Source organism: Plecotus auritus (genome assembly GCF_963455305.1).
Source record: "Plecotus auritus genome assembly, chromosome: 1".
NCBI lineage: Eukaryota > Metazoa > Chordata > Mammalia > Chiroptera > Vespertilionidae > Plecotus > Plecotus auritus.
Window position 1 is genome coordinate 216,826,259 of NC_137770.1, and position 25,791 is coordinate 216,852,049.

The 25,791-nt window shown below is 39.9% G+C and overlaps 1 protein-coding gene across 2 annotated transcripts in view; it reads left to right on the forward strand.

Moving 5' to 3' along the window:
• The window catches only part of FRYL (FRY like transcription coactivator), a 262,703-nt gene that overhangs the window by 28,532 nt on the left and 208,380 nt on the right, over positions 1–25,791 (forward strand). For both annotated transcript variants that reach the window (XM_080646343.1, XM_080646344.1), the window contains exon 2: positions 14,240–14,409. The gene's annotated coding sequence lies outside the window, so the exon portion shown is untranslated. The remainder of the gene's footprint in view (positions 1–14,239; positions 14,410–25,791) is intronic.

Genomic DNA, 25,791 nt, shown 5'->3' on the forward strand with positions numbered 1-25,791 from the left:
TGATCATGTGTAATTTAGACGTGTGCTGTTTAATCTCCCAAGTATTTTGCGATTTTCCAGTTAACTTTCTGTCATCGATTTCTAGTTCAATACCGAAATGATTTCTATTTTCTTAAGTTTGTTAAGGTGTATTTTAGAGCCCACAATGTGTTCTATTTTGGTGAGTGTTCCAGGTGAATGTGAGATGAATGTGTCTTCTGTTCTTGTTGAAGGAAGTAGTCTAAGTATGTCAGTTATAGCCAGCTGACTGATGGTGTTGTGGAGTTCAACTACGTATGTCCTTAATTGATTTTCTGCTGAATCTGCCCATGATAGAGGGGTGTTGATGTCTCCAACTATAATAATAGTGGATTCATTTATTTTTCCTTGCACTTTATCAGTTTTTGTCTCAAGTATTTTGATGCTCTGTTGTTAGGAATATACACATTGAAGATTGTAATGTTTTGGAGAATAGACCCCTTTATATTATGTAACTAGAGGCCCAGTGCACGAAATTCATGCATGGGTAGGGTCCCTAGGCCTGGCCAGCGATCAGGGCCAATCGGGGCCTTCTGGCTGCTGGCTGGGGCCTTCCTTCCCCAGCTGCCAGCTGCCAGCTGCCAGCTGAGGCCTTCCTTAGTTCTGTGCTGCCCCCGAGTGGTCAGTGCACGTCATAGCGAGCGAGCGAACTCCCAGTCTCCCAGTCGAACTTTGCATAGTAGCCTTTTATATATATATATATATAGATGCTCCTCTTTATCCCTAATTATTTTCTTTGCTTTAAGTTTGCTTTGTGTGAAATTAATATAGCTACTACATTTTTTTCTTTTTAAATCCTCATCTGAAGATAAACTCTGCTGATTCTAGAAGGGGGGAGGGAGAGAAAAAGGGGGGGGGGAGAGAGAGAGAGAGAGAGAGAGAGAGAGAGAGAGAGAGAGAGAGAGAAACATTGATGCATGAGAGAAACATTTGGTTGGTTGCTTCCCGTATGCACCCTTAACCCTTATCCGAGATGGAACCTGCATCCTAGGTATGTGCCATGACTGGGAATTGAACCAGTAGCCTTTCAGTGCATGGGGCAATGCTCCAACCAGCTGAGCCATACTGGCCGGGCTGCCTTGCTTTTCGATCTTCTCTAATAGTCTTTGTCTTTTAATTGGTGCCTTTTAGACTGTTGATGTTCAAGTCAATTATGACTGTAGTTGGATTAATAGCTACCATATTTGTTACTGATTCTATTGTCACCCTTGTTCTTTTTTTGTCTTACAATTTTTTTCTGCCTTTTATGGTTTTAATCTGAGCATTTTACATAATTATGTCTTCTTACTTAGTATATCAATTTCACTTTTTAAAAGTTGCTTTTAGTCATTGCCCTAAAGTTTGCAATATACATTCACAACTAATTCAAGTTCACTTTTTTAAAAAAATAAATATTTATTCAGATTATTACAATTGTTTCTCCTTTTTCCCCCCATAGCTCCCCTCCATCCGGTTCCCACCCCACCTTCTGCCCTTACCTCCCCCCCACTGTCCTCATCCATAGGTGTATGATTTTTGTCCAGTCTCTTCCTGAACCCCCCATACCTTTTTCCCCCTGAGAATTATCAGTCCACTCCCTTTCTATGCCCCTGATTCTATTATATTCACCAGATTATTCTGTTCCTCAGGTTTTTAATTCACTTGATTTTTAGGTTCACTTGTTGATAGATATGTATTTGTTGTTCATAATTTTTCTCTTTACTTTTTTCTTCTTCCTCTTCTTTAAGAGTACCTTTCAGCATTTCATATAATACTGGTTTGGTGTTGATGAACTCCTTTAGCTTTTTCTTATCTGTAAAACTCTTTATCTGCCCTTCATTTCTGAATGATAGCTTTGCTGGGTAGAGTAATCTTGATTGTAGGTTCTTGCTATTCATCACTTTGAATATTTCTTGCCACTCCCATCTGGCCTGCATAGTTTCTGTTGAGAAATCAGCTGACAATCGTATGGGTGCTCCCTTGTAGGTAATTAACTGTTTTTCTCTTGCTGCTTTCAGGATTCTCTCTTTGTCTTTTGCCCTTGGCATTTTAATTATGATGTGTCTTGGTGTGGTCCTCTTTAGATTCCTTTTGTTTGGGGTTCTGTGCGCTTCCTGGACTTGTAAGGCTATTTCTTTCACCAGGTTGGGGAAGTTTTCAGTCATTATTTCTTCAAATAGGTTTTCAGTATCTTGCTCTCTCTCTTCTTCTGGCACCCCCATAATTCGGATGTTGGTATGCTTGAAGTTCTCCCAGAGTCTTCTTACACTATCTTCAACTTTTTGGATTTTTTTTTTCTTTTTGCTTTTTCGGTTGAGTGTTTTTTGCTTCTTTGTATTTCAATTCTTTGACTTGATTCTTGTGTTCCTCTAGTCTGTTGTTGGGTCTCTGTATAATATTTTTTATTTCAGTCAGTGTATGTTTGATTTCTAGTTGGTCCTTTTTCATATCTTCGAGGGTCTCGTTATATTTATGGGCCTTTTCTAGAATATTCTTGAAAAGCCTTATAACCGTGGTTTTGAATTCTATATCCAGTCGTTTGTTTTCCTCCATTTCTTTCGTTTGTGATCTGTTTCTTTGATGCCACATTTTCACTGCTTCCCTGAGTTGGTAGGGTAGATTTGTGTGCTAGGTTTCCTATATGTCCCAGTGGGTTGGCCTCCCCAGTTAACCTGAGGTGGACACTCTTGGTACACCCCTTTGTGGACTGTGTGTACAGCCTTGTTATAGTTAAGTCTTGATTGTTGTTGGTATCACTGGGAGGAATTGACCTCCAGGCCAGTTGGCTGTAAGGATCAGCTGTGTCTACGCTGTGAGAAGTTTGGTGCTGGAGACAGCCTTATAGGATTAGACTTGCCAAATTGCAATAGCCTCTGTGCTCAGCTTGGATGGGGTGGAGTCTCAGGGCGGAGCAGACAGCCTTGGCTTCCAGTCAGCCTTGACCTTGCGCGCGCGCCTCCAGACCTCTGCCTTCCCCGGCTTCTGAGTCTCTGCCAGAGAGTCCAGATTCCCCCCACAAGAGCGTGGGTCCCCAGGGGCTCGCCTGGAACTGGGGTTCAGTGCAGTCAGAACTGGGTCTCAGTGCAGTCAGGAGCTTCTGACTCTCTTCCACTAGGGAAAGCCTGTGGCAGCCTCCGCAGCCTTTGTGCGCACTGACATGCGCGCGCCTCCAGACCTCTGCCTTCCCTGGCTCCCGAGTCTCCGCCCGAGAGTCCAGATTCTCCCCTGTAAGAGCGTGAGTTCCCAGGGGCTCGCCTGGAACTGGGGTTCAGTGCAGTCAGAACTGGGGTTCAGTGCAGTCAGGAGCTTCCGACTCCCTTCTGCTAGGGAAAGCCTGTGGCAACCTCCGCAGCCTTTGTGCACACTGGCGCGCGCGCCTCCGGAACCCTGCCTGCCAGGGCTCCCCCGGGTCTCCCACGGGTCTCCGAGTCTCCGGGTGCCTTTCTCTCTACCTGATAGTCCAGACTCCCCCTGTATGAGCCTGGGTCCACGGGGTTTTGCCCGGAACTGGGGTTCAGTGCAGTCAGAATTGGGGTTCAGTGCAGTCGGGGGCTTCCTTCCCCCTTCCGCCAGAGAAAGTCAGCCAGGCTCTCAGCCGCCCTTCCTCTCTGTGCGCACAAAGACCCTTTGCTGTACCTCCAATTCTCTGTGAGCTTTTCTCTTTCCTTCTAGTTGTAGAATTTTCACTCAGCCAGCCTTCCTGTGGTTCTGGATGGTGTCCGTTCTGTCTTTTAGTTGTAGTTTTGAAATTGTTGTGCCAGGCAGCAGTTTAGGTGCTTACCTATGCCGCCATCTTGGTTTCTCCTCTCAAGTTCACTTTTAAATTATACTATTTCATGGGTACTGTGATTACCTTCAAGTCCTCCTTCTCTTCCTTTTCCTTGAATCATTGCTAACCTTGATTTCACAGGCTTTCATAAGCATGTATGTATACACACACACCCAGACATACATAATTGAATACATCGCTGCTATTATTTTGAACAAACCGTTAACCTGTCAGATCAATTAAGAATAAGAGAAATAAAGTTTTTATTTTATCTCATTTCTTCTTCAGTGCTCTTCCTTTCTTTATGTAGGTTAATGGGTCTACTGGCAACTAATTTCCTCAGTTTTGTTTGAGAAAGTCTTTATTTCTTCTTCACTTTTGAAGGTGTTTTTTTTTTTTTTCTGTAAACATTGTAAATATTTCACTCCACTCTTTTCTTGCGTGCATAGTTTCTGAGGAAAAGTTACATTTAATTCCTATCTTTGCTTTTCTATAGATAAATATAGGTAAGGTGGATTTCTCCCTACCCCCTAGCTTTCAGGGTTTTTTCTTTTATCTTTGATATTCTGTAGTTTGAGTATGATATGCCTGGCTGCAGAGTATTTTGTGTGTTTATTTTCATTTATCCTTCTTAGTGTTCTCTGAGTTTCCTGGATATGTGGTTTGGTATCTTACATTAATTTGAGAAAATTCTCACTCATTATTGTTTTAAATAGTTCTTCTGTTCCTTTTTGTGGTATTCCCATTACGTATATGTTACATCTTTGTTGTCCCACAGTTCTTGGATATTCTGTTCTGTTTTTCCCCTCAGTCTTTTTTCTCTTTACTTTTCAGTTTTTTTGTTTCTTTCCAGGTTTCTGTTGAGATAGCTTTAAGTTCTGAGATTCTTTATTCAGCTGTGTTCAGTTTAGTGATAGCCCATCAAGGGGATTTTTCATTTCTATTCAGTGGTATTTTTTGTTTGTTTGTATTTTTATTGATTTCAGAGAGGAAGGGAGAGAGATAGAAACATCCATGATGAGAGAACATCACTGGCTGCCTCCTGAACGCCCCACACTGGGGATCGAGCCCACAACCCGGGCATACACCTGGACCGGAATCGAACCATGACCTCCTGGTTCCTAGGTCGACACTCAACCACTGAGCCAAGTTGGCTGGGTGTTTTGATTTGGAGTGTTTCTTTTAGTTCTTTTGTAGATTTTCCATCTCTCTGCTTATATTGCCCATCTTTTCTTGCATGCTGTCTACCTTATCCATTGGAGCCCTAAGCATATATTTGAAATCCTAGTCTGATAATTCCAGCGTTCTTGCCATATTTCAGTCTGATTCTGATGCATGTTTTGTTCAAATCGTGTTGTTGTATTTTTTGCCTTTTATTATGCACTAGAGGCCTGGTGCACGAAATTCATGCATGGGGGTGTGTGTCCCTCAGCCCAGCCTGCACCCTCTCCAATCTGGGACCCCTCGAGGGTTGTCTTACTGCCCGTTTAAGCCTGGTGGGATCGGGCTTAAATGGGCAGTCGGACATCCCTCTCACAATCCAGGACTGCTGGCTCCCAACTGCTCGCCTGCCTGCTTTCCTGATTGCCCCTAACCACTTCTGCCTGCCAGCCTGATCACCCCCTAACCACTCCCCTGCCAGCCTGATTGATGCCTAACTGCTCCCTGCCAGCCTGTTTTCCCCTAAGTGCCCTCTCCTGCAGGCCTGGTCACCCCTAACTGCCCTCCCCTGCAGGCCTGGTCCCCCCCAACTGCTCTCCCCTGCAGGCCTGGGTCCCTCCCAACTGCCTTTCCCTGCAGGCCTGGTTGCCCCCAACTTCCCTCCTCTGCTGGCTTGGTCATCCCTAACTGCCCTCCCCTGCAGGCTTGATCGCCCCCAACTGCCCTCCCCTGCTGGCCATCTTGTGGTGGCCATCTTGTGTCCACATGGGGGCAGGATCTTTGACCACATGGGGGCAGCCATCTTGTATATTGGAGTGATGGTCAATCTGCATATTACGCTTTTATTAGATAGGATAGAGGCCTGATGCATGGGTTGGGGCCAGCTGGTTTGCCCTGAAGGGTGTCCTGGATCAGGGTGGGGATTCCCTTGGGGTGTGAGGGGGCCTGGGCGAGGGGCCTGTGGTGGTTTGAAGGCTGGCCATGCCCCCTGGCGACCCAAGCGGAGACCCTTGTATCTGGGGTTTATTTATCTTCTACAATTGAATCTTTGTAGCCTGGAGTGGAGCCAAGCCTTCTTGCTCCGTGGTGGCAGCCATTTCTGTTGGGATTTATGTATCTTCTATAATTGAAACTTTGTATCCTTAAGCGAGGCCTGGGCCGGCCATCGCCGGGGAAACCCAAGCCTCCCTCCTGCTCTCTGTGGCCGTAGCCATCTTGGTTGGGTTTATTTGCATATTCGCTCCTGATTGGCTGGTGAGTGTGGCTTGTGGGCGTGGCTTGTGGGTGTAGCAGAGTGATGGTTAATTTGCATATTTCTCTTTTATTAGATAGGATGTATTTATTTTTTTGATTAGCTGATTGTATTTTTTTTTTTTTTTTGAGAGGCTCTTTAAGTTTCTAATCCTCATTGTGGACACTCCTTTGGTAAGCCTGATTACCACTCCTCCTCATTTCCCCCTCCCTCCAAAAGAGTGAATATCAGAAAAGCAAAACATTTTTGCCTTTCACACCTTTGGTTAGAAGTTAGCCAAGATCATTTCATTTTCCTTGGGATTCAAAAAATTTGGGTCAGTTCTCTGTATCTGCCAATTCCTTAAGTTTGTAGATTTTTTTCATATATCCATTATTCTGTGTTGATAAATAGCACAGATTCTATCCCAGCCTGGCATGACATTCATTTTATTCTCTCTTCCCCTTTTCTCAAATTATAGTCAGAGTTTGTTGAAGATTGTAGTTAGTATTTAGCCCAGTGAATATGATGGAGGGAGGGATGGAGCATGGGCCATTTTTCTTCTGGGATGCCCCTAAGCAGAGTGGATGGGGAAGCAGGCTCCCAGAGCAGACAATGAATGGTTGATGTAATGGCTGGTTGCTTCTCCTTTCCCATTGTTACCACCTTAAAATGCCTTTTAAGGTGGAAACTCAGAATTTCAGGTGTGGGGTGAGACCCTTTTCTAATTTCTAATGTTGCTTGAGTTTTCCTGTGTTGATTAAGTCATCTTGGGATATTGGAATAGGGAGCTAGTAAAATATATAACTTTAGGTTATCATCTGAGTATTGTTTCTTTTAAGCTTGTTTGGATATAGGTTGATTCAGATATATTAGCAGGAAGAAAGGAAATGTTTGAAACCTTTGTTTTCTGGAAACATTAGGTTATATTTCAAAACGGATTTAAGGGTATGCAAATATATTGGGTTTATTTGTTGAAGACAAGAAGTTCGTCTTTCTTCCTCTGTTACCCTGTACTCTTATCTTCTCTAACAGCTGTAAAGTGAAAATTCATGAAGTTGTTAATATTCATTTGGTTGAATAAAATGTTTGAAAGTCTATATATTGACTTTCTTTTTTTTCAGTGATGTCATTTATTTTCATTGGCATCATTTATTTAATCAACCAGTGTTTATTGTGTGCCTGTGAACTTGGAGATTATAAACATTAAACAAGACAGTCACTGCCCTCCTGGAGTTTGCCTTTTAATTGGGTAGACAAAATTAAACAAATATTGGATGATAAACTCTGTGATGAAAAACTAAGTGTAGCTAGAGCGTGACGTGTGCCAGTTATTTCAGATAGGGTGGTGGGGAGGGCCTCTTTGGGGAGGTAACATTTTGCAGTCATCCGAATGAAGGGAGGAAACAAATCATGCTCTAGGGAAAGACCTTTCCAGGCGAAGGGATTATAGGTGCACCCATCCCCCAACCCCCAATGTGGGAATAAGCTTCTTGAACTTGAAGAATAGTGGGAAAGTTGGTGTGGCTATAATAGAGGAAAGGAAAGGTTAGAAAGGCTAGGGATATTTTTTTCTGCATTTGATGGGAAACTACTGGAGGATTTCTGAGCATGGGAGGAGAGAATAAATGCATATTCCAAAATGATCCTTCTGGTTACTGTGAGGAAATCGGGGAATGAGCAGACGCAGGAATATCAGTTAAGAGGCTAGTTTAGTTGTTTGGGCCAGAGATGATGATGGGTGGAGCAGTGGGTGGGAGAGAAGTGGTCTGAAAATAGAGTTGACAGAACTTGTTGATGGATTAGATGTGAGGGTGTGAAGTAAAGGAAGGAATAAAATTGACTGCCAGATTTTTGGCCTGACCAACTAGAAAAACGATGGCATTATTTACTGAGGTGCAGTGCTGAGGGTAGGTGTAGATTTAGGGGAACGTATTAAGAGTTGAGTTTGAGACCTATTAGATGTCCAAATGGATAGTTGAATCTGTGGGGTTAGTGCTCAGGGGAGAGAGCAAGAGCATAGAGACACCTTCTATATGCTGACAAATCCCAAATTTGAATTTAAGGCCTTGAGACGGGATAAGGTCCCTTAGAGGAAAGTGTCAGTGGAGAAGACAGCCAGGAACTGAGCCTGGGCTCTTTCACATTCTGCGTTGGGAAGAAGGCAGAGGCAGAGCAGCCAGCTCACGAGGAAGCGGACGGAAACGGGGAGAGTGTGGCATTTTGCTGTCCAAGTGAAGAAGGTCTTTCAAAAAGGGAGTGAAATGCTGCTGTAAAGTCGAGGAAGATGGGGACTGATACTGACCTTTGGACTTCATGCGGTGCAGAGGTCACTAGTGACAAGTGGCTCTGTGGAGTGGGGGAAGTAGAAAGCCTTGGAGTTGGATAGAGGAGAGAAGGGGATGGAGGGAAGGTGGTGAAATACTGAATAGCGACAACTGTGTGGAGCACTGTTATTATAAAGGGGAGCAGAGAAGTACACTAGTCACTGGCAGGGGTTTTATTGCCAAGAGAGGTAAAAGTTCTTGTCACCACGGCTAGTACGTGGGGATTCAAACCCCCTTCTGCCTCCTCCCCTCCCCCCCACACACACCTTTCCCTCCACAATACGAAGCAATTCTCAGACACCAGGTGGGTGTCTTGTAATGCACCTCAATTCTGACATCACCTGGAAATAGCATTAGATTCCACAGGTTAAGATCTCAGTCCTACAGGCTACTTGCCCTGTCTGTCCACTTCAGATGACAATTGCAAACCCAGGTTGTCACCTGTGCTTCTGACCTAGTGCTGTAGATTGGAGGTTCCAGTAGCCCCTCCCTGGGTCCAATTAATTTGCTAGCGTGACTCAAAGAGCTGGAAGAAACATTTTACTTACTAGATTGCCAGTTAAGGATAAATCAGAAACAGCCAGGTGGGAGTGATGCAAGGTATGGGGAAAGGGCACCGAGGTTCCATTCCCTCTGAGCACACCACTCTCCCTGCATCATGTGTTCATCACCCGGAAGCTCTTCGAACCCTGTCCATTTGGGTTTTTATGGATGAGTCATGACATAGGCATGATAGAGATATCATTGACCATTGGCAACTGATGCACCTTCAGCTGCCCCTCTCCGTAAAGGTGGGTTGGACTGAACGTTCCAACCCTCTAAATCACAAGGTTGGTTCTCCTGGCAACCAGCCCCTTTCCTTAGGTTCAGTCCAAAAGTCACCTCATTAACACAAAAGACACTTATGGCTCTCATCACTTACGAACTTTCAAGGGTTTTAGGAGTTTTGTCAGAAACGGGACAAGACCAAATATATACACTGAGTGGCCAGATTATTATGATATCTGAACGCATAATAATCTGGCCACTCACTGTATATCCTATATAATAAAAGGCTAATATGCAAATTGTCCCCTCGACCAGGAGTTCGACCAGTAGGCAGACCGGCCAAACGCCCATGTCCCCTCCCCCTGGCCAGGCTGGCCGGACCCCACCCATGCACAAATTCATGCACTGGGCCTCTAATATGTGCATGTGTATACACACACACACACACACACACACACACACACACACATATACACACACATACATACACTGAGTGGCCAGATTATTATGCATTCAGAGAGCATAATAATCTGGCCACTCAGTGTATATTTACATATTATAAATCACATTATCACAGGAGGACTTTTTTTTTTCTTTTAATGTGGGTGATTATTATAGTATGTTTGTAGACTGATGGACATGATCCCCAGAAATGGAGGAAAAAGATGTGAGATTTTTGTTACCTTGAAACTGACATTCTGAGTTTTAAAAACTGGTTTGGAGATGCTTGGTGTTGGGTGGAAGTTTTCTCTACCCCACCCTCTTCAGGGAGCCTTTGTAATTAATTTTCTTTTATTTTTTCTCCTTTTGGCTTGCTTAGTCATATTGTGTATCTTGATAGATTCTTATCTTTCACATTTCTGGTAAATGGTGATTATTAGGAAGTTGAACCAATTGTGTATTAAAAAAATGTAAAAGAGATTTAACAGGGAATGTTTTCCAAGGCCCATTGTTTACCACAAAAAGGAAACCACTGACTTCTTGTTACATCAGTGAAGATAAAATTATTTTGTGAACATAGTACTCCTTTTGTTAGTAACATTTTTCAGACTATGATCAAAAGAAACCACTTTGTGAAAACAATGTTAATGGGAAATGTAGACTTTTGTTACTAGTGGGGATTTATTTAGTGAGAGCCCTTAAAAAACTGATTTCTTTTCATAACATTTTAAAATCTAATTGTGGAGATATTTGCTATAATTTAAATTGTGGAAAAAAATATAGTTTAAGCAAGTTAGAAGTTGGGTATTTAGTTTTTAATTTTTTGAAAAGTACTTCAAGTTTTAATTTTAAGGGAGAGAATGTAGCAATACAGGATGGTGAGACTATTTACTTTCATTCTGAAGCAGAAGGAAATTCATATTACTGTGAAGATAGTTAATATTATAGTGAGACTGTATTTAAGGTGTAAATAGACTATATATCCCAACCTCATATCTTCCCTTCCATTGTAAATTTGTGCTTAGTAGAAAAGTTCACCACGGCTAGTATCTGGGGATTGGTAAAGACAACATTTAGAGAAGATGGGGATGTGATTGTAAATTTGGGCTCACTGGCGAACAACCTTTTTGGATTATTGGACTTTTCAGTTGGAATTTTATCTTCTACCCCTTGCCTTTCAATGCCTTCCGCCTCCCATCCCTGCTGAAAAAAATCCATTTTTTCTAATATCTTTGTCAGTAATAAAGTTTCCCAATTTTTGTGTACCTAAGAAATGTACCTATGGACAAGCATCACAGGAAAGCAGTGATTATGTTTAGATTCAAATGTGTGACCCTTCCACTAGTGTTGTGCTTCTCAATATTTTTTCTTTTTTTGTCTACATGTAATTTCTGGGTCCATGTTAGTCTCTTTTTCCTTTCTTTCTGTAATTTGAGTCTTCTAAATTTGCCGAGTAGTGTCATATAATACGGAATATGTTTAAACCATGTCCTGTGTGCAGTTTTGCAGTTATTGTTGAAAAGTAAATAACACGAATGAACCTTGAGGCACATCATGCTCAGTGAAATAAGCCAGTCACGAAAGGACAAATATCTCTTAGGAGGTACCTGGAGTAGTCAAACCCATAGGAACAGAGAGTTGAATGCTTGTTGCCAGGGCTGGGGGCGGGGCAGAAATGGAGAGTTATTGTTTAATGAGCGCGGAGTTTCCGTTTTGCTAGATGAAGAGTTCTGCAGATGGGTGGTGGTGATGTTTGCACGACAGTGTGCTAGCACTTTAATGCCACTGAACTATACACTTAAAAGTGGTTAACATGGTCAATTATATGTTATGTGTATTTTACCACAATTTAAAAAGAAATAAAACTATTTTGGCAAAGCTTGCACTCTCTCCCCATGTTTGGTAGATTTTAAAAAAATATATTTTTATTGATTTCAGAGAGGAAGGGAGAGGGGGAGCGAGAGATAGAGAAACATCAGTGATGAGAGAGCATCACTGATTGGCTGCCTCCTGCACGCCCCTTACTGGGAATTGAGCCAGCAATCCGTACATGTACCCTGACCTGGAATCTAACCATGACTTCCTGGTTCATAGCTCGGTGCTCAACCACTGAGCCACACCAGCCGGGCCATTTTTTTGGTATTAGTGAATCAAGTTGTTCTTTTTTTTTTCATTTTATTGAGATATAATTGACTCTGTATAAGTTTAAGGTGTACAGCATAATGACTTGACATATATATATATATATATATGAAATGATTACAAATCAAGTTGTTAAGTCATGAAATAGTGAGTTGCTGTTCTTAACATCATGAATCTTTGTGAGATTCCCATAAATTGAAAACTAATTGCATATCAGAAATTTTCATCATCTTAACTTTCAGAGGTGTCAATTTTTAAACTTACTTTTAGAGCTAAGAGTATAGTTTGGATGGAAAAGATGTTTTGTTTTGTATGTCAGTTTATAAAATACTTATTGATCACTCCTTTTGAATGAACAATAGTAATGACATTTGCTGAGTGATATCTGTTGGCTATTGTTCTGAGTTTATACTTAATACTTCTGATTCTTCTAACACTTTATAATCCTTATAAAACAGCCCTTGAAGGTGTTACTGTTGAGAAACCCAAGGCTCTGGATAAATGATTTTCTCCTTTAAAAAGGGTTTTAAAGGAATTTCAATGCAAAGAAATGAAAGGAGGCATTCCAAATGGATGAAAGATATGGGTGTAGGAATGAATGGGGTGTGTTTGCACAGAGCCGAGTTCAGCCTGACTAGTTAGAGAACATTATCGAGATGGGCTAGCAGCTTATTCTTTTCCATTAGGATCTTGACTTTGAAGCTAATGAATTTCAGGATCTTATCCTGTAGGCAAGTGGAGCACCACTGAATTCCCAAGCCAGGGAGTTTCATGATTAGAGTTGTATATTAGGAAGGTGCATTTGGCAGCAATATCAGGTAGTATTGGAGTAGTGAGAGGGGTGGTCAGAGCAGTTAGAATGACCACTTAGAACTTTTGAAGTTATTAGGAAGAGTTAGTATGGTAGTGATTGGGGTCAGCGCACCTGACTGGTAGTTGAGGATAAGTTGGTAGGTGAGAAAGTAGAGGCACAAATGTGTAGGAAGAAGAAATAAAGAGGAGTGTGTGATGCATGAGTAAGTTTTCTTTAAATGATTTTGTTGTGTTGCTTAATGGTCATCTGAATATACTAGTACAGGTCAGATGTAGGTTTAGCTTTCAAAAGGGAGGCTTCGGAGAGCCCAAGCAGAGGAAGAGGGACTTCGGCAGCCTTGAATTGAATCTGAGGCTTCCATTGTGCATCCCCTTTCAGTGTGAGAGATGAGAGTACCTGTAGAGGAAGGGACTGTGGTGTGTCTGGGAACTTGAAGGGTAGAAAAGTCTCAACCTCTCTAAGAGGGAACTCACTGGGGACAACCATCACTCTTTAGATCATGAGATAGAATAATAGTAGTGTAATGGTAGTGTACTTTCATTAGTCTTTTATGCAAATAACTTACATAAGATCAAGTTTCTTCTCTCTTATGCAATATAATTTGTATAATCAACCAGTAATTGTTGGGTTGGTTAAACAAATTTGGTTAAAATGAGAAATAATAGGAAAGAGATGTACCTTAAATAGTTTATAATTCATAAGTGTATAAATGCTTACATATCATCAGTCTTCTGCTGTATAGCTGAGGCCTTCTGTTTAGGATATATTAAAAGTGACTTGCCTATTTCAAATTGAAAAGCTTAAGTTTCAGCAACAAAGAATTTTCTTTTTGTGCTCATATTTTTGACGTAATATGTAACTAAATTACATCACTATAGTTAATACAACTGGCATAAACAGATTTTGGAACAAATAAAATTTACTCTTGAGCCTGGCTGGTGTTGCTTAAGTGGTTGAGCATCAACCTATGAATCAGGAGGTCATAGTTCTGTTCCTGGTCAGGGCACATGCCTGGGTTGTGGGCTCGATCCCCATTGTGGGGCGTGCAGAAGGCAGCCGATCAATGATTCTCTCTCATCATTGATGTTTCTCTCTCTCTCTCTCCTCCCTTCTCTGAAATCAATAAAAATATATTTTAAATAATAAAAAAAATTACTCTTGATACGCATGCAACTCGGTTGTTGATAGAAAAATGAAATGGTGTATCAGAGAGAACCCCCCCTCCCCCCAAAAGGAAATGGAAACTCGGAAGTTGTGGCTTGTTCGTGGTTTTAGGTTTGGCAAGAGTTTGGTTTTATCTTGAATCCAATTATATATTTTCCATTATATAGTATTTTGCAAGGTGATAAGGAATAATATGTGGAATATTGGTTAGTGCTGAGGAAATTGTAGAACATATATATAAATTAGAACCTTGTTTTCTCTTTGCAGATAGATTCTTCCCTATATAGTTGAGATTTTTTTTATAAGTAAATTCTTGTTGGCCAAATTCTCAATTATAGGAACTAATTTCACTAATGATAAAATATTACAGCTTCGTTACAAACATGTCTCTTACTAATAACCAACCATATTTCTTTCTTTTCCAGTCTTTATCATTCCATATTCTGCTTTGTACATGGTGAATCACTACTGCTTTGCACCGGCGTGCCCGTTTGCGTGCCTACAAAATACAAGATTGAAAAAGCTTCTAGATGGATCCTTTCCAAATTTGGTGTCTTTTCTACAGACTCTGTGCCTCAACAGTCCTTTCTAAGTGGTAAGGATATGTGCTTAAAAAAATAATAGAACTTTGTAAAACAATATTTGCATTGCCTTCTCCTATTTTATACCTTCTCTTTTTACATATAAGTAATACCTGCACTATTTTTGTTAATTAAAAAAAAATCACATCTTGAAATAGCGTAACATCAAGTTTTTGGTGGCGTTAAATCATCCTTTTCATATTATATTCTGGTTACAGTATAATATGTGTTATTTATAAAGAATAAAAGTATGAGAACAACTTTATGTTTGTGTACTTTATGTACTCTATAATCCCTTATTATGAGGCTGAGGTAGTTTATCCCATGATTATCACTTTCTATCTATTTAGGTATTTGAATACATTGGATCAAGAACATCCTCTTCCTAGCAATTGTAAATTATATATACATTTATGGAGATGGTAAGAGAGGTGTGTAATTCCACTTCTTTTTATAGCAGGCCCTACATGTGTCTTTCCATATCCTTAACCTTTTTTTTGGAATTGTAGATGCTAGTTAGCCAACATGTTTTTGAACGTCTGAGATTTACTTAGAACACATTTTGTGGGTGGGGTACAGAGGAGTAAAATGGAGCAGAACAAATTGCTGAAATTTGAGATCTTTAAAGTAAAATTATTGAAGTAGGTTAATTTTGAGTGTTAGTCAACAAATACGTACCAAATGCCTGCTCTTTATGGATGAAAATATATAATGACATTTAACATTTGTAAGGAAGGAAGTCACCAAATGGAAACCGTGGTGCTAGGTGAAGATGCAAGGCAGGGAGGTCAAGTGAAGAAGGGTGTACGTTTTAGCTTTAATTCTAACCATTAATTGCATTGTGTTCTTGAGTACAAGTTAATAAGGCTTGGTAGACCCCGGCTTTCTCATCCATGAAATGGATGAATTAAGCTAAATGGTTTGTAAGATTTTTTTGGTGTTTTTATATACCTAACACTTTATGACCATAATGAACAAATTGATAGATTTTTGTTGTTGTTTTTTGAGGATACCATTTCTTCCTTAACCTGTCTCACAGAGATATTTTCAGACTATTTTCTTTGAACTGTGGGATTAGAATAAGATCCTCACGATCAGAACATTTTTCAATTAACCATTTTCTTTTGAAGTTGATGTCTTTCTTCTTTCTTTTATTCCTTTCTCTCCACATTCTTATCCTTTTCTTCTGTTGACTTCTATAGAAATTTTCTTCATTTGACTCTGATGTTCCTTGTCTGTCTTTTGTATCATATTCACGGCTCTCAGCATGGCCCTTGACCTGGTTGGCATCCATCATTTCCAGGACACTACGTCTTAGAACAGTGGTTCCAGTCCTGGGGCCCCTTTAAATCCTTCTGAACTGAGCTTGGGAGAAGGGTCTAATTCTTTGGTGGGTAGCTGAAACCAAGTAGTAAACCAATATTAGTTCACCAGACCTGGAGCCCCACAGTTCTGTGTACTCCTCATACTCTATCACTTCTTCCTCAGACATCATCTTCACCTGGACCACTTCCATTTCTGAGGTCTTGGGAAGTTTCCTGTCATGCTCATAACCCTTTATCAGGTCGCACTCTTCGAATCTGTTCTTTGTCTTTGTTATGACTTGTAGTTTCCTGGAATTTTCTTGCTTTTTGTTTTTTTTTATTGTTAGTTTTTTCCTAGCCTCATTAGCCTTCTACTCACCCTAACCCGTGGTCATCTTTGCAGCAGCATCTTGCATTCTCTTGCCTTTTTAACATCCTGAGGAACCTGTTTTACCAAATCTCAGATATAAGTTAAAATGCCATCTGCATTCTTTTCTCCTAGTTCCAGCTGCTCGATGTGGTTGGAAAAGGTCTGTCTAAACTGGTTCTCTCCAAAGGTGGCTGCTTAGCCTTCCTTCAGAAGACCGCATCCCCTGTCACTGCCAGCTTGCCTTTTTGGGGCTACCTGACATACTTCCTGGCCTCTTCTTTTCACTTCAGATTTGTTTTTGGTGTCTGAAGAAGAAATCTTTTGCCTTAATTTTAATGTTTTTAATGGGAAATTGAAACCATATACAAAAGTAAATAGACTTGTATAATGAACCCCTGTATAATGAACCCCTTTGTGCCAATCACTCAGGTTCAATAATTATCAAGTCATGGCCAGACTTCTCTCCCTCTCCTGTATTATTTTGAAGCAAATCTTAGACATCAGATCATTTATTTGGATTTCAGTATGTGTTCTTAAAGTATAAGACCTTCTGAAAAAAAAAATATATGTATGTGTGTGAGATTGCTTGAGATCTTGGTTCCAGCATGTTATTAGTTTGGCTCCAATAAATTCTTATAAAAGTAAACATACAAATTAACCACGATACCATTATTATCCTTAAAAAAACAACAATTTCAGTATAATCACTTACCTAGTTGGTGCCAATCCTAACTCATCCAGTTAAAGCAGTTGACTGGATTAAATTAGGATCACCGTAAGCCCTCCTTCCATTGAAATTGGTTGATTTTTCTCTTAAGGTTTCTTCCTCACCTGCACCTTCCCTTTTTGTCCTTAAAATTGATTTATTGAACAAACTGGGCCCTTGTCCTGTAGATGTGGATGCTTCTGATTATATTTCTGTGAAGTGATTAACCTACTAATTCAGTGGTCGGCAAACTCATTAGTCAACAGAGCCAAATATCAACAGTACAACGATTGAAATTTCTTTTGAGAGCCAAACTTTTTTAAACTTAAACTTCTTCTAACGCCACTTCTTCAAAATAGACTCGCCCAGGCCGTGGTATTTTGTGGAAGAGCCACACTCAAGGGGCCAAAGAGCCGCACGTGGCTCGCGAGCCGCTGTTTGCCGACCACGGTACTAATCTATCCTTTGTATTTCTTGTTAATTGGTAGTTGGATCTCGAGACATGCTCAGATCCAGCTTTGATTTCTTTTGGCTAGCCTATGTCTTTAACAAATGACTGTGTGGTGCAGACAACGTCTGCTTGTCGGTGGTTAGTTGCTATTTGTGCAAAATGCTTTAGATGAGAGGTTGGCAGACTTTCTCTGTAAGGGAGCAAATAGTGTAAATTTTAGGCTCTCTGGGTTATCTGGTCTCCTCTGCAGCAGCTACTAATCTCTGCCGTTGCGGTGGGAAAGCCGCCACGGACAAAATGTGAGTGACCATGGCCATGTTCCAGGAAAACTTTACTTGCAGGAACAGGTGATGGACTTCCTGCTTTAGGTCTATTAAATCATTAGGGGTTGCAAGATAGTGATATTTTAATGCCATAACTTTACTGTTCCTATACCAGGTGGCATGTTCTCTAAAGAGAAACTATTCCTCATGTATTATTTGTTACCTTAGCAGTACAGTCATACACCACATAACAGTGTTTCAGTCAACAAGAGACCACAGATACGACGGTGGTCCTGTAGGGTTACAGGGCAGGGAAAAAATTCCTATTGCCTAGTGACGATGTAGCCGTCATAATGTCACAGTGCAAAACATTACTCACATGTTTGTGGTGATGCAGGTGGAAATAAACCTGTGTCACCTGTTGCATAAAAGTATAGTACTTAGGTTATGTACTATACTTTTTTGATAGTTATAACAAATGGTAACTGTTACTGGTTTGTGTACTCGCTGTACTGTACTTTTTGTCATTATTTTAGTGTACTCTTTCTACTTATTAAAAAAAGTTTGCTGTAAAACAGTATGCCTGATACATCGTGTTTATTGCGTTTCTTGTTTGCATCCTGTTCTCTTGTTCTTGATTTAATCTGGTGGTTTTTTTGTTGTTGTTGTTTTGTACGGTAGCATGATTGTAGCCTAGGAGCATTAGACTGTATCCCATGTAGCCGAGGTGAGTAGCAGGCTGTACCATCTAGGTTTGTGTAAGTGTACTCTTAAGTTTGTACAGCGACGAAATCCTCTGGAGACGCATTTCTCAGAATGTATTCCAGTCATTAAGCTGCTCGTGACTGTGTAGTAGGATAAAGTTGGATAAAGGTTAGATAAAGTTTCCCTTGGCTTGCCAATTTCAAAAAGTAAGTTGGTTATATTAGCATTCTCCAACAGTGACCATTTATGGTTTTCCCTTCTCCCCCAAACTTGTTATGGACTCTTTAATTTAAACAAAAATTATGATTTGAATTAAAAAAAATTATGTTCATTATCCTTATTGATACTTAAATCATTTAGTATTTGGGGTGTGGGAGCTTTTTCAAGTTGCTTACTGAGTTACTTTAACATGGCTAGTCGTTTTGTGTGACAAGGAATTCCAGGCTCATTGTGTACATATTCTCTACACACCTAATATCACCAAGTTCTTTAGAGAGTCCTGATTCTCCTCTTGGGGAGTGGAATTTCAAGACTACAATCTGGGCTCTAGGGCTTCTCATTGTTTATGGATTGATCACTGTTTCTAGGCCTCTTCAGTAGTCAGAACTAAATTATCTATCTATCTATCTATCTATCTATCTATCTATCTATCTATCTATCTATCTATCTATATTAAGATAGAGAACCTCATGAGTTCATACTGATACATCTAATTCAATGACAGCACTAAAAGATTTTAACTTACTCTTTTTAAATTTATATTTTCATCTTTCTCTCAGCTGAGAATCCTGGTTCTCAATGAGACCAGGAAGAAATACAATTAGAACATTATTTATAGTACCCCATTATATACCTGTCAGTCTCCAAATAGCAATACCAATATTAAAGGTTTGTTTCTGTCTGCCTTCTTTTTGCTCAATATTAGGTCTGTGAGATTTACCCATGTTGTATTTAATAATTGTTTGGGTTTTTATTTCATTGTCTTGTAGTATTCCATTGTGTGAAATAGCACAATTTTTTGTCTGTTCTCTAGTTGATTTTTTGAGTTGCTTCTGGTTTGAGACATTTATGAATAAAGTTGCTATGAACATTCTTGTACATGTCTTTTGGTGGACATAGGCACTTTTTCTCTTGGATATATAAATGCTCCCTGACTTGGCTTATGTCCTGATAATAAGTAAATCCATAGTAAGTTGAAAGTACACTTAATACACCTAACCTAATGAATATCATAGCTTAGCCTAGCCTACCTTCAACATGCTGGGAACACAATATCAAAAAAACACTGGCAGCACAGTACACTAGACTCTAGTGTACTAGAGGATAATTTTTTTTTGCCCTCCTGATCGTGTGCAAGGCTGGGAGCTGTGGCTTGCAGTGGCTGCCCAGAATCATGGGAGAGTAGCGTACTACATATTACTATCCTGGGAGAAGATCATAATTACAACTTTGAAATGCGGTTTCTACTAAATGTGCACCACTTTTCCACCATTGTAGAGTTGAAATATCATAAATGGAACCATTGTCATTCAGGGACCATCTGTTTACCCAGCAATGGAAGTTGCAGTTCTCTTTTGAACGAAGGGTGCATTTCCCTAGGAATGGTTAGTCATAGTACTGTGTATTAATTATCTACTGCTGTGCGAGAAATCACCCCAAACTTAACAGAGCAAACATCTCACAGTTGTGTGGGTCAGTTTCTGTAGGGCCGCAACTTAACCTGAGTGCCTCTAGCTCAGGGTGTCTCATAAAGCTGCAGTCTAGGTGTCAACTGGGGCCACATTCATCCCAAGGCTCAATTGGAAGGCACACAAAGGATCCTTTGGGGTGCTTTCAAGCGCACTCATGTGATTATTGGCAGGTCTCAGGTCCTTTCTGGCCATTGGCCAGGGCACCAGGTCCTGGGCCCCTCCATGGGACAACTAACAACACAGCAGCTGGTTGATAGTTCGGAGAAAGACAGATAGGGTGTCCATGATGGAAGCCATGGCCTTTTCATAACCTGTTCTTAGAGTGACAACCCATCACATAGGCTGCATTCTTTGTATAATTTTGAAAAAAAAAATTGTGGTAAAATGTACATAACAAAATTTACGATTTTCACTATTTTTAAGTGTGTAGTTCATTGGCATTAAAGTACATTCACATTTTTGTGCACTCATTACTACCATCCATCTCCAGAATTGTTTTCATCTTTCCAAACCGAAACTCTGTACCTATTAAATAATAACTCCCCATTCCTGTCTTCCCCCAGCCCCTGGCAACCACCATAGTACTTTCTATTTCTGTGAATTTGACTACTTGAGATACTTCATAAGTGGAATCACAGAATATTTGTCCTTTTGTGACTGGCATATTTCACTCCGCGTAATGTCTTCAGTGATCATCCATGTTGTGGCATGTGTCAGAATTTCTTTCCTTTTTATGACTGAATAATATTTTATTGCATGTATATACTACACTTGTGTATCCATTTATCCATTGATGGACATTTGCTTCCTTCTTTCTGTCTATTGTGAATAACATTGCTATGGACATTGATGTTTTGCATTCTATTCTTAGAAGCCAGTCTCTGAATCTACTCCATACTTAAGAGGAGGTAATTACCTAAAGGTGTGAATACCAGGAGGTGTTGGGCTCCTCTCAGAGTGACTGCACACTGTTTAAGCCGGTCTTAATAATTTTTCTCTACAATTATGTACTAACTGGATATGGATTTAAGTTCATTTATTTAATTTTGATATTTAATAACTGTTCTAAATGTAATTTTGTTTTATAATTATGTATACTAGTTTCATAGTCAGATCCACAAAACAAGGGTTTAGTCAAGGGACTGTAAATTCTCTGTTTTCTCTACCCTTTTCTTCCCCTCTTAAGTAATTACATTCTGAAAGCTTTGATTTACTTTTCCATTCTGTTATTGTTTTAATGTAAGCACATATACTAGTATATTCATATTCCTCCTTTCTTTTATAAATGATAAAATGCTATATACCTTGCTTTTTTTACGTAATATATCCTGTCGATCACGCCTTAGTTGTAAATTACTCATTCCTTTTTATAGCTGCATAATATCCCATTGAGTGAATAAATAAACCATATCTTATTTAACCAGTTCCAAACTGATGGACATTTGGGTTGTTTGAAATTTTTGTAAATTGGGTTGTTTCTGTTCACTGCAATGGATAGCCCTGTGCATATAAATGTCTTTTTTTATATTTGTCAGTATATATTTGGGACAGATTCCTAGATGTGGAATTGCAGGGTCAAGGGTAAATGAGTATACAGTTTTACTAGATATTGCCACATTTATCCTCATAAGAGTTATATCTCTCTGTGTTCCCATCAGTAAAATATAAAAGTACCTATTTTTCTATACTTGAACCTTATCAACAGAACATGACAATCTTGATTTGTTTTGCCAAAGGGAATTTCATTGTAGTATTAATTTCCATCTCGCATCATGAGTGAATTTGAACATATATTTTTTTAAATTAAAAATTTTCTTAGAGACATTTCAGAACCATTTAAATCAACAGGTAAATCAATAGTGAATTTTCTTAGATAACATTTATTCTCCTGGCTCAGTGATCATTTAATATTTGATGACTCCACATCTATAGCTCAGACTTATTCTACTATTTTTTCAAACTCAACATGCCCCAGGTAGAAGGTGACTTTATCTGCAAACCTGATGTTCCTGTGTTCATTTATCAGGTAAATGGCATTACCATTTTCCCATTTGAGAACTCAAAGTGATCTTTTGGAGTTTATTTATTATTAATTCAGCAAGTGTTTGTCAAGAACCTATCAAGTGCCAGATCTTGGACTGGGCACTAAGTAACAAATAGTCCTAGCTTCTAGGGAATAGATTGATGGAGGAAAAGGTATTAAATTAATACTCAAACCCAAGACTAACTGTGTGGTATTTCAAGAGAATTTAAGGGTTGGGACACAAGGTTAGACTGGAGAGGTTAGGGGATAGCCTCTTTGAGAAAGTGATATTTAAATAGATTTGAAGGCCTGTTAGGGGTTTACCTGGTGAAAAAAACCAGGGTGCCAGTTTCCAGATACAGGAAACAGTGTGAAAGGATCCTGAGGCAGGAAAGAAGTTGAACTGCTAGGAAACAATAAGACCAGTTTGGCTTGTGTGTAGGGAGCAGGGGTGGAGGGCCTTGAGATGTGACTTGATTTACTTTGTAAACCAATCACTGGGGTGCAAGAGGAAATTGGTAGAAGCCTGGTCAGGAGGCTATCCTACTATATAAAATGCCAGGGGCCGTCACGACCAAAACAACTGGATGGACCACCGAACAGCAGCAGGCTGTGTGGAGTGATAAGGCTGGCAGGGAGGTTAGTGAGGGATGACCAAACGACTGAACAGCAGGCTGCTTGGGGCGACCAGGCTGGCAGGGGGGCAGTTGGAGGTGACCAGGCCAGCAGGGGGGTCAGTTGAGGGCGACCAGGCTGGCAAGGGGGCAGTTAGGGGCGACCAGGCAGGCAGACAGGTGAGCAGTTAGGAGCTAGTGGTCCCGGATTGTGAGAGGGATGTCCGATTGCTGGTTTAGACTCAATCCCCAGGATCAGGCCTAAACTGGCAGTTGGACATCCCTTTGGGGTCCCGGATTGGAGAGGGTGCAGGCTGGGCTGAGGGGACCCCACCCCATGCATGAATTTTATGCACTGGGCCTCTAGTAGTTGTGAAAAGTGATAGTTCCGCTGTGAAATTCTTTCAATTCTACTTCAGTGCTTTGTTCATTCCTCCCATAGTTTTATTTCCTGAGCTCAGAAAGTTAACTCTTGACTACTCTGATAAGTTTTTACTTATTGGTCCCCACTCTGTGTTAGTCTCTGTTTCCAATCTAATCTACTTCAGAAGATGTAATCCCAGGTCTGTTCCTGTCACCTCCTTTCTCAAAGGCTCCCTGGGATGGGTAATTTTATGTGTCAACCTGACTGGGCTACAGGTTGCCCAGAGAGCTGGTAAAACATTATTTCCGGGCATGTCTGTGAAGGTGCTTGCGGAAGAGACTAGCATTTAAATTAGCAGGCTAAGTAAAGAAGACCCGCCCTCACCATTGTGGGGCATCATCCAATTCCTTGAGGATCCAAATACAACAAAAAGGAAGAGGAAGGGCAATTTGCTTCCCTCCTTGAGCTGGGCCTTCCATCTTCTTCTGCCCTCAGACATTGGAGCTTCTAGTTTTGGGTCTTTGGACTCTGGGACTTATACCAGCAGTACCTCCCATTCTCCTGAGCCCCATTCTACCCCCCTTGGCCTCAGACTGACCGTTAAACCACGGGCTCCATAATCATGTGAGCAATTCCTGCAATAAGTCTCCTCTTCCCTCTCTCTCTCTCCTATAGATTCTGTTTCTCTGTGGTCTCTGAACCCTGACGAATACACTCCTTCATTGTGGAAAAATGAAAGCCCACCTGAAACTGAAATCTTGTATCATTTTCTTTAAGCTTCAAGTTCTGTTCCTCTGAGATTCTTTTTTTTTTTTTTTTTTTTTTTTTTAGCTCATCTTCTGTCATATCTCTGCCTCCAGAACCCTGTCTCCCCTCTTTTTCTTCCCTAAAAGCTCTGCTCATATCCTAGTTATTCGCCTAATCCTCCTTACTTACCCTCAGTCAGGTTGACTTTTAACCCCCACACCCTAGTTTTCTATTGTTGACATATCAGTTCTAAGAGGCATCACAGTCTGTGTTGTATTAGAAATATTTAAGTATTTGTTTTTCATTTTTGTAACTGATAACTCAATAGATGTTTGTTCAATTGTATGAAATTAGGGAGCATTCCATGTGGTAATCACTCCTGGAAACCTTTGGTGAAAGACAATTCTCAAGTCCAATTTTACAATTACCTTGTATTGAACCATTAGGGAATAGACCTCATGTACAGATAGGAAAATCTAACTCACAGCTTTTAAAGTTCAGTGATCATCAGATAATACGTTCTCTATAGTAGTTTGACAAAAAATAATATGTTTATATGGCAATATCAGATTTCATACAACTTTCAGGGGAGTAATGGCCCATTTAGAGCATTAAATAATTGATTTTTGTGGTAGTGAAGAATGGCCAAATTAATCATGAATATATAGCATATATAAATGTATCCCTGTTTTTACCTGAGGTATCTTGTGGACTAATTGTCAACTTGGCTAACTTGTTATCAGTTATCTTATTAGGTTAAATGGGGTTTGCATGTTGTCAAAGATTATTATCAGATGTGATTTTGTTTGTATATTAGGGCCCACTAACATGTTTTGTGTGTGTGTGTGTGTGTGTGTGTGTGTGTGTGTGTGTGTGTGAAGAGCAGGGTGCTATAATTTACTGCCTACAAGCTTGCAAAATGATATCATGTACTCCATCTTTTTTTATTCTTAACAGATTTTCCTGTCTCCCTCTTTCCTTCCCTCTCTCCCTTTCTTCTTATAAATGAGGTTAAATCATTTTGTCTAAGTTAATATAGCTTAGTATTGTGTAACTGTACTACCTACATTATGTTGCCTACGGGGCAATTTCTCTGAAATGATCATGGAAATGGGGATTATACAGATTTGGTTTACATGTGATTTTTCAAATATTAATCTAACTCGTAGTCTGTTTGGATCAGCTCTTGGATTAAATGACTATTTTTGTCTTCTAATATATATTGATGCAATAAAAGGGTTGGGAGATTATAATAATTTTGGTTCCATACTCAATGGGATTTATTTTTGTCATTGAAAATGCAGTAAGGATTAAACCTTTTAAATGTATTTATAAAAGTAAATTTCCCAAAGTCACTTCTCAAATTTTTGGTGTTTTAGCAATATTAACGAATGAGAAGTTTTTTGGTTGTATTATTTTAAGGTAGAAATATCTTAATTGAAATTTTACATGTGTTTGCTTAAGATTAAATTAGGACAGTTATTTTCTGAAATATGATTTTTTAAAAAATTAGTTTGAAACAGTAACTAGGGCAGGTGCTTATAGGTAAGTATAAAATTATCAGTTGGTTATCTGATCTTCAATCAAACTGTATTTAGTTTGGAGTGATAAAAGTTTTATTTTTAATACTGTGCATCTATAAAGCAAAATGTATCATGTAACGTCTGATTTGACAGATAAAGATAAAATTGTCATAAATGAGATATTGCATTCCACATTGGATTTATGTAACTAGCAGTGAGGGTGAAAAAACCCGAAGTGGGAGAAATGACTCAGTTCCTCACTTTTCACTTTCCATCTCTTTTTTCCTCTCTCATTTCAAATCCTACATGAGTATATTATTACATCGTGAATATAATCACATTAATTCAAAAGCCTGTCATGCTGTGATAAGCATTTGTTGTTTTGTAAGAATTCCATTTGTACCACATTGGAACTTTTCAACAGCACTTTCTGTTTAGGACAGTTTAGGAGGGATGGTCCTAGAACTGGTGAGTCGCACGACACTGCAGATTTCGTAAGGTCACGGCCTGTGTCTTACTCATCGTGTCCTTCACTACCTTAATAAGATGCAGTTGGGCTCAGTGAAGGTAATAGAATTATGTCCATTTCTGTTTGTTATACTGTACCTGGTGTTAGGTTTCTGGAAAGCTTAATT